At 42.6% G+C, this 17675-nt stretch overlaps 1 pseudogene; it reads right to left on the reverse strand.

Moving 5' to 3' along the window:
• LOC127223887 (replication protein A 32 kDa subunit-like) overlaps positions 1–1397 on the reverse strand; it is a 37474-nt pseudogene extending 36077 nt beyond the window's left edge.
• Positions 1398–17675: the final 16278 nt, after the last annotated feature.

The following is a 17675-nucleotide window of genomic DNA, read 5'->3' on the forward strand; positions in this document are numbered from 1 at the left end:
GATTAAGCTCCTCACTTTGTATTAAGGCTGGGTGAAGCAACCCAGTAAGAGGAATAGGTTCACAAAAGCCAGCTCAAGTGTTAGGCCCTGGTCGCACTGCTAGGAATCCCACAAATAGACCAAGGTACACAACTGTCAACACATGTAGAGGGCCTGGGTCAATTCTATGCAGGCTCCCTAGCTGTTGGTCACGAGTCTGTGAACTCCTTCCTCTGAGCCCAGGTTAGTTGTTTCTGTGAGTTTCCTCCTGCAGCTCATACAATCCTCCCTCTCCTTCAACAGGATTCCTATAGCTCAGCCCAGAATTTGCCTGAGGATCTCTGCATTTGTTTCCATAAGTTACAGGATGAAGCCTCTCTGATGGCAATCAGGACAGGCACCAATCTGATCATAGGAGGTGGCTAGTTCATACTATGTGTCCACTATTGCTAGGAGTCTTAAGTGGAATTATCCTTGTGGATACCTAGGAGTTTCCCAGGCACCAAGTTTCTCCCTAACCCTGAAATGCTCCCCTCATCGAGACAGCTCCATCCATTTGCCTGCAAATTTCATGATGTCATTGTTTTTTACAGCTCAATAATACTTCATTGTGTAAATGTACCACATTTTCTTTATCCATTCTTTGGTTGAGGGACTATCTGGGCTGTTTCCAGAGTCTGGCTATTATAAATAACACTGCTATGAACATAGTTGAGTAAGTGTCCTTGATAGGTACCACAGACCAAAATTAAATCAAGACCAAATGACCTTTATGAAGATGATAGAGACCCTTAAAGAGGAAGTGAAAAATTCCCTAAAAGAAATTGAGGAAAAAAAATCAATAAACCCCTTTAAAAATCCAAGAAAAACAATCATCTTTATAAAGTTATTTGTTCTTGTGCTTTAGCTGCATTGGAATGCTCAGATCTTGTCATAGGATTGCTGGGTTCTGGTTGTGCCATATTGCCCTTTCTGATACTGAATATGTTCTTACAATGGGGTTCCCACATACAGATTTGGGATGATTATAGGGCTAGGTGTTGATTCTTTCTTTGTCTTTGTCTCTTTATTATCTGTATCCTTTATTGTCTTCTGTCCTGAATGGCCATGAGTTCTGGTGACTAGGATGTCTTCAGGTCCAGTAGGGTGTCTCACCTGGGCCTTGTGGGGGTTTTGTGCCTATATCCAGTATTTGTTCCTGTTTTTCTGACTGGTGTGGGCTATACCTGTGCCTGTGGAGTCTGCTGAAGTTGTGGGGAAGGGAGGATGATGAGGTTGATGGGTCTTGTGGGGAACAGAATCCAGTGGGTGGCCACAGTGGTAGTCCAGCCTGCAGACAGATCTCTTACCTGCTGGCCAACTGATGAGGACTGCTCATAGTCTATTTCTTGTATGATCTTGATAAACTGTGGAGACATCTTCTTTCCTAGCTGCTACTTTTTCATCCTTTACATATGTAAAGGCCTTCCTGTAGCCTGGATGGCAGTCTACCATGTTTGGAAGCCAGTCATGGTGGTCATATCTATAATACCAACATGTGTGTGGCTAAGGCAGAGAGTTGCCGTTGAGTTCTGAGTCAACGCAGTGAGTACCAGACCAGCTTGTGAGACTCTGGGAAAGAGCATGGCAGGGTGAGGAAGGGGGTAGAATATGAATGAGTCTGACATGACTCAAGACAGCTTCCTTTTCTCCAACTCATACTGTTCCATAGATGTACGTTTCTGATGTTGTAGCTCACTAGTTGGAGATGAGTGGTTTTATTTTTCCATTGTAATAAAATAAACATAGAACAGATCACATTACTATGACTACTTGTGGGTTAAGTTTGCTGTTACTTGCTGTGGAGGAGGCATGACTACTTCTGTCCAGATTTATTCTGACAATGGGATCCTAAAATGTGGGGCTGAGGGTTGGTTTAGGCTCACCGTGGTGGAGAAGGCACAGCTGCAGTAGTGTGAGTCCTCTGGTCACATTGCATCTGCAGTTAGGAAACTGTGGTGGGAAATGAAGTGGCCAGGATGTAGTACCTCAAGTCCTGCCCCGAGTTACCTACTTCCCTCAGCTAAGCTCTAATCCCTAAATGTTTCACAACTTTCCAAGACAGTATCATCAGCTGGAGACCAAGTGTTCAAACATGAACACGCAAAGACACTATATTAATAATAAAACTGTTTGCCCATGGTCAAAGCTTATTATTGGCTAGCTCTGTCTTAATTATTAACCAATTTCTATTAATCTAAGTAGTTCCATGTGGTCCTAACTTACCGGAGAATGTCCAGACCTGTTTGTCCTTTGGTGGCTACAAATGAGAGGGGTCTCATTTGCAATCTCCCTCTGCCTACTTTTTCCAGAACTCTCCTCATCTCTTAGTCCTGCCTATCTTCCTGCCTCTATTGGCCAAACAGTGTTTTATTCATCAACCAATAAGAGAAACACATATACAGAAGGACATCGCCCATCACATGAGCCTAATGGGTACATACCACACTGAATCCATAATAAGTTCCCGCCTCTTGGACCTCAAGTTGCCCCTTGTAAGGCCATGCTCACTTATTTTAACTGCTAGAGGAGGACCAAACTCTAATGGTCTCTTTGGTCTCATATCTGTCCAGGAGGTGGCCCACAGAGCTGATGGCCTTTCCTGACTCAAAGAGGCATCAGCATTTTTTTCACAAGTGTTAGTTTTCCAGAATATTTCTCACCCATCTCTACTCTCAGCATCATCTGCTTTCTGCTTCAATTTGTAAGAGCTATAACTTTGAACACAGGACCCTCTGATCTGCAACAAGATAGGGACAATACTGAGTGAGGCTTACTTGTCAACTTGCTTGAAATGAGAAGCACCTGTGAGATAGTGAAGCAGGCATCTGGGTTTCCAGAAAGGATTAACTAAGGGGAGGACCAGACCATCTCTGAATAGAGGCAGCATCACTCCATAGACTGGGAGCCTCCCAAGGGGTAAAAAGGAGCAAGTGCCCAGCACAACAGTCTCCTGGCTGGGGTGATGTGATATATCTATTATACCCTTCATGGTGGCCTGAGAAGCCTGAAAGCATGAGCCAAATACATTCCTGCTCCCAGGAGAAGTTTTTTTGGGTATTTTGTCAATGATGGCAAATAGAATAACTACTCCCTGTGAGCCACACTGGGCATGCCAATGAGCCTCCTGGGAAATGACCATCTGGTTGGGAAGTCCCTTCTCTTAATGGTCCACTGCCCTTTGCCTACTAGTCTTTAATAGGACCAAATAAATTATTGCTCAACAATAAGTTACCCTGATATGTAGCTGGGAATGAAAATAGAGGAGAGCATCATCCAGCAGAGAGGCCACCAACATGTTCATCACTAAGAAGGAAGACAGCAGACTGAACACAGGCTACCCCAGAAAAGATGGCAGGTCTCAGGTACCTAGCACTCTCTCTGGCACAAGCACTCCGGAGTCAATGATACTTCTTTTTCTAGGGTAACAGGAGCACCAAAGAGGGTCGTGCTTGTTTTCCTTGCTCATGGACAGAGACCAGCACCTTTAACACTGTTTAAGGTGTTTCAATGCTGCTGACTGGTTGGCTCTTCTGGGAAGATTGTGAAACTGGCAGAGGGTAGACTTGTCATTCCGACACTCTGCTTTAGAGGCCAAGACTGGAGAGACCAGCAGAGCTTAGCCCTTCTCTAGCAGCTGTTAGCACAGTCATCCCCTGCACCCACATGCCTCCACTTTACTCTGTTCAATTGTTTTCTCTTGCAGATGAGTGTATGCTCACTCTGAGCTCAAACAGTTTTTATTTCCTCTGTTCTAAGAAGCAGCCAAACACAGAGAAATGAGCAAATTCATGAGGATTAATAGTGCTGCCATTTTCAACGAGTTGGGTTAGAATTAAACACTTCTCAATCAGAAGCTGTAAAGGAATGTTTACCCTTACTGTCTGGACATGTCACAGCAGATCTGGTGGGTTGGATACCAGCTACATGGTGAAGAGCATAAACTTCAGCAAGAGCTGGTCATTCACAGTCAAAGTGCCTAGTTGGATCCCTTGTACATTGGAACAGTAAAGGAAGAGCAGACAGGAGTAAAAAGGGTCATACCTCACACACATACACAGTGCCCTGATGCTGATGACTGAGTCCAGCACAGTGCTCTGGTGCTGATGGGAACAATGATCCCTTCCTGCTTCCCCCACCCCCATGCACTGAGCCTAGCATAATGTCCAGGCACTGATGGGAGCATCACCCCCAAGTGAGTCCAGCACAGTGCTCAGGTGCTGGTGGGAAAATCACCCCCCATACACAAAACCCAGAGCAGTGCCTAGGTGCTGATGGGGGGATCATCCCTTCCACCTACTGAGCCCAGAGCAATGCTGCCTAGGTGCTGATGGGGACATTACCCCTTCCCACACTGAGCCCAGAACAGTGCCAGGTGCTGATGGGACATCAGTCCTGACTGAGCCCCAGCTCAGTGCCCAGGAGCTGATAGGATTAGGCCAGCATGTATGCAGGAGTGTCCTTTCGTTGAAGATGCTAAGATGCTGGGGGTGGAGCTGGGTGCATTGCTGAGGAGGTGAAACAGCCTCTTTAGATGAGAGAGGACTGACTGAAAGAGTATGATGACCTACAAAGGACTTTGCTAGGAAGCACTGAGGGTTGGCTCCCTCTAATCCCATTAGTAGACAATGAGGGCATTTTCACAGCCACAGCTGTTCAAAAGCGAGCAGTAAGCCTGGATTGTTCTTTTCTTGACTCCACTCTTCCATGGGGCTGAGTGTGAGTGAGTTAGTTGTAATGAGACTTCTCTTGGCACTGGTTCATCTTTTAGCAGAGAGGGGAAGCTGTCAGGTGTCCATTGTGCCTGTGATGACTCCTCTCAACAATGGCTCTGATGAAGCAGCCAGAAAGTTCTTATGAGCCAGAAAAAGAGTCCCAGCCCTGGAAGCGGAAGGGGGAGGAAGGACATAAAGGGCTGCATACCTCCAAATCACCCTTCAGGCTCCACAAAGTGAAGGCAGAAAGGGGGAAGCATGCTGCCTGCATACCAAGTACATGGCTGGTCAGCCTAAATGAGTCTCTGGAGAGAGAGAGATTAAGGGAGGGGTGGGGTGGGGGAGTTCTGCTAGGCAGCCTCTGGCATGCAGGGCCAGGCCAGCAGGATTAAGCTGTGGAGCTGTGAGTTTCTCACGCTCAGATAAATAGCCAGTGGTGCAGAGCCTGTGGTCTCCAACTGGGCCAGTTTCTAGACCCAGCTTGGAGTGCCTTTACTGGCTACAGAATAACTGCCTTTTACTGGATCCCTGGGAGGACAAAGAGACTCATAGATCCACTATGAACAGAGTCCTGATAGGACTCCAGGCCATTCAGCAGGTAACTGACCACCACCACCCCCCTGCCCCCATTCAGAACAATGCAATTTGTGAGTGGGAGAGAAAGGAAAAGAGATAATTAATTTTGCATCTAGTCAGCTGAGCTCAGGGCTGTACTCATTTGTATTCATCACCTCCCAGGGCATGCTGTTATTTCCCACTTGAATGTTGGAACCTGATCAAGACTCTCAAGACATTGCCAGTATCAAAATGATTCCTTCCTTGGCAGTTCTTATTTAGAAACAGTTAGCCTCTGCCTTTCTCCAGGTCAGCCTCAGGCTTTCATACACTCACTTGTCCCCCAAGTCATCCCAGACACCTCCAATGCATACTTCCCTACGTCAGTGTTCCTGAAACAAACCTTGACATACAACTATCACTCTCTTTTCCTCCTACTTTGTCCGATGCTACTCCACTCATCTAGAACAGTCTTTTAATACCTCCCTCTTGCTCCACTTCTTTTACTTGTTAAAATCATCTCCATGTGAAATCCCCAGGGTTCTCTTTTCGAATTAGTTCTCCATCAAAATGCAAGTATCTTTTCTCTCCATGGAATGCTCCTAGGAACTTTTGTGTCTCTTGCAGTCCTTCCCAACCGTGTCTTTTGTTATAACCCTTTGAGGTTTTATCCAGTCCTCTGGAGTGATGGAATGACAGATATGCAAAGCAATTCTGGGCTTCTTGTGTTCTCTGGAGCTATTTCATTAACGATCTTTCCTTAGAACTCTGGTATCACCTAAATTGACAGTTCCCTGACCTCCTAATCCTAAACTTAGATGACTGCCTTTGCAGGTGTCCCTGAACACCCTCTGCTCATGCCTGGCTTCACTCTGCTTCACTCTACAGGTGAGTCTTACCAACATTGTTCACGGTGGAGCTGGGGAGGTGATGCCATAACCATTGATGGAAATGTAAAACTTCCTAGTAACTCAGGAGACCCTGTAACTTTGTGAGTGGCAGAAAGGGAGCAGATCCCATAATTTAGGCTGAAATATGGTAGTTCATGGAAGAGATGACCATCCAGAGGTAGCTGAGATAGATCTCCTTATTCTGGTGTTCTTGAATGTGTGTTCTCAGTGCCATGTTAACAGCTAAAGCAGAAACTCCAAGATTAAACTACACCAGTCATCACTCACCATTCTTCCAGGCCATTATAGTAGCTGTCAAAGGTTTCAGAACCAACATCTGACCTGACCCTTTCTAAATGACTTAGAAGTGGCATTTTAATGAGAGGAAGGCAGTGTGTGTGTGTGTGTGTGTGTGTGTGTCTGACTGACCAGATATTTTATGGAGAAATTGACAGTTTTCCTGTCTTTATTGGCTGCAGATTCTTACACAGAACAGAGATGAGTATGACACCCTGGTTGTGTGTAATGATCTAGAATGTTTTGGGGCAACTCATTTATTAATTCCAATCTTTTTTTTTTTTTAAATCTCAGCATGGTCAAGAGGAATCTTTTGAATGCTGAAGTGGCCTTTAGTGTATTAGTAAAGTTGTGCCTCTTTCACCCCCTAAGTCTGTGTTCAGCACTCAAGAGGCAAAGCTGTACCTTCTGGCAGCTACTGTCTATTCCCTCCCTACTCAGGCCCTGACAATAACTAGTCACTTTTTGTGTCTATTTGCCTATCCTCTATATTCTGCACAAATTGAGTATTGTGTGTATCTGGCTTCCTCTAGCATATTTCCAAGATGAGACATTAGAGAGGACAGTTTGTGAGACAACCTTTGCTTCCAATACTAGTTTTAAGTTTAGAGGCTCTAAGACAATCAAATTTGAGAATCATTAGAAGTACTTATAAAACACACTGATATACATTATGCTCATGGTTTTAGCTTGTTATCATCTTACTGTCAATATGTGGTGGTACACACAAATCACAGCTAACCAGGAAAGATGCCTAGAGCTTTGATTTTGTTTATGTTGTCACAGGAATTTGATTGTGTAAACCTGGTTAGGTTCCAGTCTCTTTGGAAGTCACTGGTAGCCATATGCCCCAAAGTCTCCACATTAAACTCTGCTAACATAGGGCTAACCAAGGCTCCATGATTATGATATTCCAAGAATCTAAATTTTGACTACCAGGACTGAACAGCAAACTATTTAGGTGGAGTTAAATTCTTTGCTCAATAACTAGTTCATTCATAATGTAGATAGCATCATTATTAATTTCCTTGTCAAATGAGACTCGTTGTAGGGATTTACCATGCTTTATTCATCCATTCATTAGTAGACCTTGGATTGTCCCTACTTTTCAGATATTGTGACCACAGTTTTCTCTCCAGATCCCCCCCAAGATACTCAAGTCCCTGAAATAAAATGAAACTAGCATATAACCATACATGTCCTTCTGTGTACCTTAAAACTATCTCTAGTATTTATATATGTATGTATGTGTGTGTACATACATATGCATACACACACACACATACACACACACACACACATATATATATATATATGTATGTATATATATATATATATATATATATATATATATATAGTCTGGTATAATGTAGATGTACTATCAGTAGCCAGCACTGTTTACAAAAGAAGGAAGTCTGTTCATATTCAATGTGCATGTCACCTTCATCAGTAGTACAGGAATGAGATTCAAGGCTGATCACAGTGACTGAATATGGATGAGGAGAAAGAGAGCCTGTGTCAGGATGTCACAGGGCAGGAAGCTAAGGCAGGGTATGACTATGTATCACTTCATTCATGTGAGTTCCTTTTTGTACCTGGTACATCTAAAATTCTAGTTTTTGCTTTTTTTCCAAATATTTTTGATCAGTGTTATTTTTTTTTCTGAATTTCCAACTTGTAGTTGGAAGGGAAGGCTGACTTGTGTTATTATGAGTATGTCTATAGTTTCAGTTCTATTGGATATATTCTGGATTATATGGTCACTTTAATTCAATAACTACTGGTCTGTTTTCAAAAAGGCTCACATGGTTTAATATCACATTATTATTATCATTATTACTTATAATTGTCCTTAGGGAATGTTGGAGAATCCCATGGCTGTTTTATTTCCCTAATCGTAAATGATATTGAGCAGTGTTTCATGTTGTTGTCTATTTATATATCTTTTTGGAGAGATGTCTCTTCAATTCATTTTTCCCTTTTAAAGTGGAGTTATTTACCTTTGTTTTGAATTGTGAGAGTTCTTCATGTATCCTGACTATAAGATTCTTGTCAGACAATGTCAACATTTCCTCTTATTCTCTAGGCTGTTTTCCCACTTTCTTGATAGTATTCATCAAAACACTCAGTTTCAGCATTTCAACTTAATTGTTCTTGTATATTTATTTCCTTTTGTTTTAGCATATTTAAGAAACCATGGCCCAACCCAGAGTTAGGAAGGTTTATGCCTACATTGCCCTCCAATGAGTTTAGCCTTTGACACGACTGAGGTTTTAATCCAGTTCAGATAAGTTTTGGATGTGGTATGAGGTAGGGGTCTGACTTCATGCTTGTGCATGTCACAATGCAGTTTCTGTCTTAGGGCCATTTGTTGAAAATACTGCTTTCCTTTTGTCGAATTGTTTCTTAGCTTCTTTGTTAAATTACTTCACCATAAATTTAAAGCTACAGTTCTGAACTCTAAATTTTATTCCATTGATCCACACATTTTTTTTTTGTTATAATAATGTCTGTCATACTGTCTTAATTTTTGTAGCTTTACTTTATTTTGTGAGTTTGTTTGTAGGGGTGAAATTAAGAAGTTTTTGTTTTTCTTTTTCAATATTGTTTTGCCTATTCTGAATTTCTTGCAATTTTTTTATAATCATATGTTAATTTTTAGAAAAAAGGGGAATAAATGGGACGTTTTGGTAGGGATTGCCTTGAATCTGTATACTAATTTGATTATACTGCCATATTGACAATAGCAAGTCTGTAGTCAATGAATACAAGCGGTTTTTCCATTTGTTTGGGTCTATCTTAATTTCTCTCAATAGAAATTTCTGTTAGCTAATTTACAAATCTTTTATGTCTTTTGTTAATTTATTCCTTAGTAACTTATTCTTTTGATGCTATTGTCAATGGAATTGTTTTCTTGATTTCATATTTGAATTGTTCACTATGTCTCTGTAGATCTTATGTTAATTATGTTAAGTTATCTCCTGTCTTGCAATGTGGTTACTTGAATCAGGAACAGGTTTACCCAAAGCCAGAACTGAAGGAGTGGAGAAGACACATCCCTGTTTCAGGGTATTCATGGCACAGGTAGCTTTAATGAGAGAAGAGAGTGGTGTTCAAAAGGACAGTGTTCAGGAAGTCCATGGCTGGCAGATAGAATGGCACAGTCATGACCCATGTCATCCCCAGGTGGGTCTTTTTTCTTCTTATGGAGTCTGAAGAGATGTGTATGTGGGGGAGTTGAATGGGACCTAGTTATAAAATTGCTGAAACTGTCTAGATACTGTATATATCCCTTAATATTTTCTGTAAAAGATCATTTACTTCTTATGGGTATAACTTTTACAACTTTTTCTTGTTTAATTTTTCTGGCTATAAACTCTAGTATGGTGTTGAATAGAAGTGGAAAGAGTGGGATTCTTCACCTTATTCATGACATCAGGGTAAAACACCCAGTCTTCAGCTGTTAAGTACAACAGGGCTCTTGTGTTTTACTTGGATGATTCCCATCAGGTTGAGAAAATTCTCTTCTAGTGTTTGCCAAGTCGTTTCATTTTCCTCAATGTGAAAAGGTATTGAATATTGTCGAATTATGTTTGTTACTATTATGATGATCATGTGGTATATTTCTTGCATTCCATTAACACACTGTGTTAAATTGGTTTTCATATGGTGAGCTAACTTTGTAACTGAGACAGATACAATCTGGTCATGGCACAAAGTCATGGAGATACTCTTGGAACTCTTCAACCATTGGCTCCTGTTACAGAGGGATAGAAACCTTGGGATAGTGAAGGTGTCAGCTTCTCTCTCTCTCTCTCTCTCTCTCTCTCTCTCTCTGTTGGTACTCATCTATGCATGTGTATGGGGGTTAGATATCACTTTTAGGTGTCTTCCTCTATTGTTCTCTACCTTATTTTTTTTTCTTATTTTATATATGATCCCAGTTCCCTCTCCTTCCTTTCCTCCCTCCCTTCCTCCCTCCTTCTATCCTTCCCTCTCTTCCTCCCTCCCTCCCATGCCCCCCACCTTCCCATCATATCCACCCCCCACTCCACAGAGAGGGTGATGCCTTCCAGGAGGGATCAACAAAATCTGTCAAGTCATTTGGAGTAGGGACTAGGCCCTCTCTCCTGCCTCCTGGTTAGGGGAGTGTCTATCTTATTTTTTGAGACAGGGTTTTTTTGCTGGACCTGGAGCTTGCTGCTTTGTCCAGGGATCCCCTGTTGGCTTTTTTATCCCTGGTTCATGCTGCCACACCTGGGCTGATATGTCTGCTAGGGACTTGGACACAGTCCTCAAGCCTGTTTAGCAAGCACCTTGCTGGTAAGCCATCTCTCCAATCCTAGGGTGTTCTAGGTGTAAAGTCACTACTTCACTCACTGGGTCTGTTCAACTTAAAATGCCTCCATCTGAGCCATGTGGGTGTAAGGATGCAGTGACCTTGTCCCTTTGTGTATCCCAGGACTGAGCATCATGTAGTATATAGTAGATATCCATCCTATGTCTTACAATGATCTAATTAATACACACACAGAGATGTATAAAATAAATGCTACCTCTTTGGGTGTGATTTCTCTAGCTCTGGGTTCTGGAAGATGGTTAGGTGAGGCCCCAAAGAGGCAGCTGTCCCACATAAACAATGGGGCTTCACTGTGCAAGGTGATGAAATTCTTCCTCCTGTTTGTTCAGATTGATCTGGAGCAAAAAACAGCAACTGAGTTCAGTGAGCAGCAGTTTTCTTTAAGGATACTTAATCTGGTGCCTCTCTGTATGTATCTGAAATGCTAGATCGAAAGCAATCATTATTATTCCATTATGTGGCTTTTAATGGATTTTCTCAGCTCTGCATTTGTAAGAATGATGTCAACCCTGACTATATTATTCCTCAATGACTCGTGCTGCCCACAGACCATGGCAAAGGTCTAATTAATATGTGTCAAATAAATAAATCAACTAGCAACAGAGAATTTTTTTTTTTACTCTATAGTCCAGAATGGCTTGGAATTTACTATGTAGCCATGACTAGCTTTGAACACTTAGCAATCCACCTGCCTCTGTCTCCTGAGTGCTCAGATTGTAGGAATATACCACTGTACTTGTCTTTAGAGATAGAGTTTGAAAGACAAATAATTTAAAAGGGAACCATGGATCAGGCCTTTCTCTAAGGATAATCAAAATATTATATCTTGAGTAAATCCTGTCTCCTCTTTCAATTCTTTACCAGAATTATCCCACCCTCTCTTTTGCTCATTCTGAGTTCCATCCATGCACTCTAGAATCTTTGCCTTATAGAACCTAAGATAGATCTGGAGCAGCTAGTCTTGCCATATGAGCATGGGAAGCTGAGTTTGGATTACCAGGACTCATGTCAAAAGACAGACAAAGCAGCATACTCCCTGCCTAACCAGTCTAGCAACATCAGTGAGCTCCAGGTTCAGGGAGCTGTCTTAAAACATAAGGTAGAGAGAGTTGACCTTTGACCTTCATACACACACACACACACACACACACACACAGGCACGCACTCATGCACACATGCACAGACACTCACAGCATGTCCATATACTGATATGTAGACTCATGCACTAACATTCTTAGACCAACCCCTTTCAGAGACAAATTGGGTGTTAAGGCCCAGGTATTGTAGTTTGAATGTATTTTGTGCTGTCAAGGTTCACGCCCCACAAGCTTGGCCCTGCTGTAACATTGCTAAAAGATGGCTGTAAAGAGTACGGTTTTTTCCTCCCACCACCTGGTCTTGTCCTGCCGCCATGCCAGCCCCAATTAACACACAGAGACTCTGTATTTGATATTATACTGTTGGCCAGTTACTACTTTCTTATCGGCTAGCTCTGTCTTAAGTATTGACACATTTGTGTTAATTTATGCATTTCTACGTGGTCTTCTTACCCAGAGCCAGCAGGCCCTGAAGTTATAATATCCAGTTGCAAGACAAGAGTGTCTCAGTTCCAGAAGGCAGTTGGAACTCACCTTTCCTCTGTCTCAGCCTTATCAATCAGGCCATTGTCTGACTGGATGGTGTTGTCCATATTGGATATGAATAGGTATTTCTTATTCAGTCTACTGATGATCACAAACTTCTTCCTGGGACACACCAGAAATAATGTTCCCCAGGTTTTCTGGGTACCCTTTAGCCCATCAAGTTGAGCTCTAAAACTAACCATCACACCAGGGTTGCTAGAGTAGCAGAAGCACACTTACCTACAGTCCAGAGTAACAGTCATTTATTACTGAGAAATGCAGTTTTACTTATCTAACCTGGTCTTGATTTTTGTCCACAAGAAATACCTCGGGGTCTCTTGTTATAGGACAGTGGTAACAATGGAATAAGACAAGCTTTCCTGTCCAATTCCTTTGCAAAGAGAGATTGACAGAAAGCAATGGGAACATCTTCCTGGCACAGATGAGCAGTGCACCTTGCTTCAGGTAACTCCATCCGACTTAGTGCATTGGAGACAGTTCCAAGAACCACTTCAGAAATGTGTTAGGGAGTTGGCTGAGAAGAGGAGATGGCATATGGACTGGCTGGCTAAACAGCTCTCAAGGGGAAAATCAGGCAGTATGCTGGTGATCTTATGGACAAAACACAAAGGGCAGTTGGTCCAGCTGGGGCGACATGAAACAAATGGGAATTGATGGAGGATTCACTAGAGGGTGTCACACCAGGAAATTTGCAGGGGACTGGCACTGCACTCTCACATTCTTTTTTTCTCATTTTCCTTCCCTATACATTAAGCATCCTTCATCTTTGTTGGTGTGCACATTTCTAGTGTAAGGAATACAAAAAGACAACTTGAAAATTGCCTGAAGAAAGACCACATTGTGTGTGCAAATCAAAGCAGATGACAGAATGGAATGGGAAGGCACCATCCAGCCTGCTCCCAAGTTACCATGCCTGGAATGGGCAGACACTGCCTGGAGAGGACTTAATATTCCCCCACCCCAATAAACAATAAATATCACTAAACCCAAGAGAGACCCTCAAAACCTAAAACCACTAAACAACCCATACACCCTCTCATAATCAGTGATCTATAGGGAAGGGCCTTGACTTTTTTGCTCATTTGACATGTGTATACTGAGAGAAGTACAATATAATAACAGAAGAGATTTCTGTACTTTTACCTAGATAAGGAATTGTGAAGATGATAATGTGTTTAAATGGTCTTTCTTTTCTCTTCTTCAATAGATCCGAGCTGACAGTGAGTAATATCTTAAGCACAGTCCTTTTGTACCCTCCCCTACTTCTGTTTTATTTGCTTTGGCTATTCTAACAAAGCAGCACCCTGGGTGATTTAAGGGTTCTGGAAACTGAAGTGGCTAAGTTGGTTAACTTTAGGCCCCTCTGCTGGGTGGCACTGCTTATCTCTCTTGGCAGAAGGAGGATGTATGGCCCATGATGGCTTCTGGAGGGCAGAACCCTTGTGACCTAATCTCTTGTGTTCATTATTTCAACATCAGGGTCTGGAGGAGACACAGACCTTCAACCTACATTTGGGGACCACCCTTAGATCCCATCACTACCAGTGAGAAGTGGCAATTCCTGGATCTATTGAAATTTGAAGGCATTAACTTCTGCTTTAAGCATCTATTTAAAAACCTTTACCTAACTGGCTCTGAGGACTAATGCTTCTCAGTCTATGATTTAGGCCACTTGTTTCCTGGTTTCCTGCCCTTTCTGTTTGACTTTAGAGTCTTGTCCTTAGCCATCCCCTTCCAGGACGAGAGGACATAGGAAGGTAGAGAGGGCTGACTGTTTTTCCCCAGTACCTACTCTGTGCACAGGGCTTTCCTCTGGTGCAGGGAGCTACCCTTGGCTTTGTGAAAGGGACCTGAGATCACCCAGCAGGAAAAAGAGGCTAAGGAACACATACCAGCCACAGATGCATTAATTTAATTTCACAGCCTGGCATCAGCTGCTCTCCTGCACTTAAAAGGGACATTTGCACCCATCTGTCATCTCTTCCTTTCATTTTAGAATCTCTTTGCTCTTCTTTCTTTCCTTTCACTCCTCCCCCACCACAACTTGATGAAATAATGGGACACATTTAAAACCCAAGCCTGCAATTCAAATTCTGAAGCAATGTGATTTTGTTCCACTCCAAGTCAACCAAAAGGTGTCTTGGGAGTAGAAATCAAGGGGGCCAAACAAAAGCCAGCCAGAGAGGGAAGATTTGAATGCAAATGAACCTCTTCAACCTATTTGAAACAACCTGCTGTGAACCGGGCCCATTATCACCTTGTTAGGTTGTCAGCTGGAGTGGCCTGGTGGGGCTGTAATGGGGAGAAAGTGGCTGGGACCCTTTCCCAGGCTCAGCTCCTAGGTGTTTACCCCTCTATATCCACTTCTAGGACCCATGGGACAGGGTAAGAGTAGTTCAAAAGAAAAGGAAGGTAGGAGAAACAACTTAATTAAACTTCTTAAATTATGGGGAGAAGAGAGCTCCCAGCACACTCTTCTGACTAAAGTAGCACAGATTTTAAATTATGCATGGTCTGGCAATAGATTTGGGGAACACACCCATGTGCTTGCATCTCCTGCTTCAGGATACAGCTATTTGGAATTAGTGAAAGCATAAAGCATATGGAGGACTGCATGAGAGAATCTCAACCCACATGAAACAATCTTTATTCACAAAAGGTATGGCTGACACAGGGATTCACTTGCAAATGCCTTTGAAAATGCACTGTTTGGGGGCTGGGAGACAGCTTGACAGGTAAAGCACTTGCTGTACAAGTGTGAGGATTTTGGTTGGGATCCTCAGAACCCACAGAAAGCCAACACCTGTAGCCCTAATCCTTCAGTGGAAAGATGGGAGGGGGAGACAGGAGAATCCCTAGACACTCCTGGGCCAGCTGGTCTGGGTTACCCAGCAGTGAACTGTAAAAGAAGATAGAAGGGGAGGGCAGAGCCTTCAAAGTTGTCCTCTGACCTTCATAAAAGCTCCGCGACATGACTATGCTTGAAAACACATGTACATATGCACACTCCCCATACATACACACTCATGTATGCACACACAAAGGTTTGAAAGAAAGGAAGGAAGGGAGGGAGGGAGGAAGGAAGAGAGGGAGGGAGAGAGGAAGAAAGGAAGGAACAAAGGAAGGGAGGGAGGGAGGAAGGAAATGCATTATTTGAGAATTTGAACAGGGAGAAACTTCTAGAATATGTTTAATTTCTTTTCTCTGTGGTGCCCAGGCTCAGAGTTAGTGACATGCAGCCAGATACCTCACAAGCAAGTTACAGAGAGGTGGTTCTGGTGATAGTATTTATTCTTAGATCATAATGATTTCACAAACCTATTCTTAGGCACTCTTTGCTTTCTGTCCTAAAAATGAAACAAATATTATGTACTTCTCTATAAGTATAGGGAGGAAACTTACTAACTTTAATTAGAGATGCCAGTAAGATAACATTGGGGTAAAGGGCTGTCACAAGAGTAGATCAGATTTATTGAGGCTGAACTAATTTAGGGTCAGTGACTTTACTAACTTAAGAGCCTGCACAGATAAATAACACAGCAAGAAAAACAGAAAATAAATAATACTAACTGTGGGAGTTAGTACAGAGGCTGGGAAAGACAGCTACCAGCTCATCCCTGTTTGTCACGAGGCATCCTGCCAATTCCCAGCCATGCTTCTTTGAAAGCATCTCAGTTATCCTGTCACGTTACCCACACAGGTTTAAGTGGTTTTGTTCCTGGTAGGATGATAGATTCATGATCTGTTAAGTTTGCTGGAAAGTTTCTGAGCTCTAGGTCTGCTTAAATCCAAGAAGAGATAAATAAACCAAGGGTATTTGTTGTGGCTCTTATTTTGGACTGGAAGTGGGGGCCAAGATTTACAAAACAAGAACAGTTGCTTTGTCTTTCTGTCAGGATGAAAAATATGTAACAAATAACCACATTTTACTTAATTTTATAAAAGTGCAAAGTGAGTACACAATTTTATTCATGTTTAAATAGTACAATGAAAGTGCTAACCAAGATGGTCTCTGCACTCACTTCCCAGGGAGCTTTTCTCCCACTGCTCTTTGTTGGCAGGGCCCCCAGTGCTGATTCCATACCCAGCTTTTCTTAAGGAATATAGAGATTTCCCAGCGACAGCTGTGCTCTGCTGCTAGCAAAGGAACTTGCAAGGTTAATGAACATCCACAAAGACTGAGGAGAGCAGGCACTCTGCACTCATGATGAGGACTCTACATTCTCTCTTTAGAGGCGGGGTGGTGAGAAAGGTGCCTGGTGATTCAGGGGCAGATGAGGGCTTCAGCTTCTCCTGCCTCAAATGCTTATTAAAATTCATTTCCATTCAAATAGCCAAACTCCAACTCTCATCATCAAACAAGCACACTCTGTACATATTTAACAGGCAGGAGACCTGTGCCGAGTTCATGCCTTTTTGAAGTGAAGGCCTGATCTCTAATGAGCATCCACACTTACCTCTGTATGGAAATTTCTCCCCCTTTCCCCATCCTCCCTCCATTCACTACTGCCCCAGTTCTGGGATCTTTGATGAGCAGCCTGGATGCTTGTTATAATGATAATTCATATGGAACAGAATGCAGTCTCCTCCTCTAGTCTAGCTCATTATAAAGGTGAAGCCTCCAGGAGGGCAGGCCGAGAAGGAACAGGTTTATAGTGTATTTTATTGTTTGCTTGTTCCCCCCCTCTAAATGAGGAGAGACAGGGTGTAACTGGCTTCCTTGCTTCTCTAGGCTTTGGGTGTCTTTCCATCTGAAATCAGATTCTATTCTCAGAACTGGTGGCTGTCCTTTAGGACCCTGTAACCCAGACCAAGCAACTCCTACACAGTTATGAGGTTCTACTGTTGTCACAGAGGAACGAAGTGATAAATGCTAGAGAGATGTACTTACATGAACTGAGACTTTAGAATTGTTACAATAGCATTAAAGACCCATTACAAGAAAGCTGTTGTCTTCTTGCCAAAAGAATGGAATCTACCTCTGGATGGAGACCTGCCATACCATCTCCCTTTAAAAATCAATACAGCTTAGTTAGCCAATCACCTAGTTAAGGAACTACCCCTCAGGCAGGTAGGTTTTCCTTAAGCCATGTTGAAGAAATGGGAGGAATAATTATCCCTTTACTGAGATGATGTAATTTTGCTTCCCAGACTCCCCCCATCCAGTGCAATCCCTATGTGACACCATAAAGGTTTT

This window comes from Phodopus roborovskii, unplaced genomic scaffold (assembly GCF_943737965.1).
Source record: "Phodopus roborovskii unplaced genomic scaffold, PHOROB, whole genome shotgun sequence".
Taxonomy (NCBI): domain Eukaryota; kingdom Metazoa; phylum Chordata; class Mammalia; order Rodentia; family Cricetidae; genus Phodopus; species Phodopus roborovskii.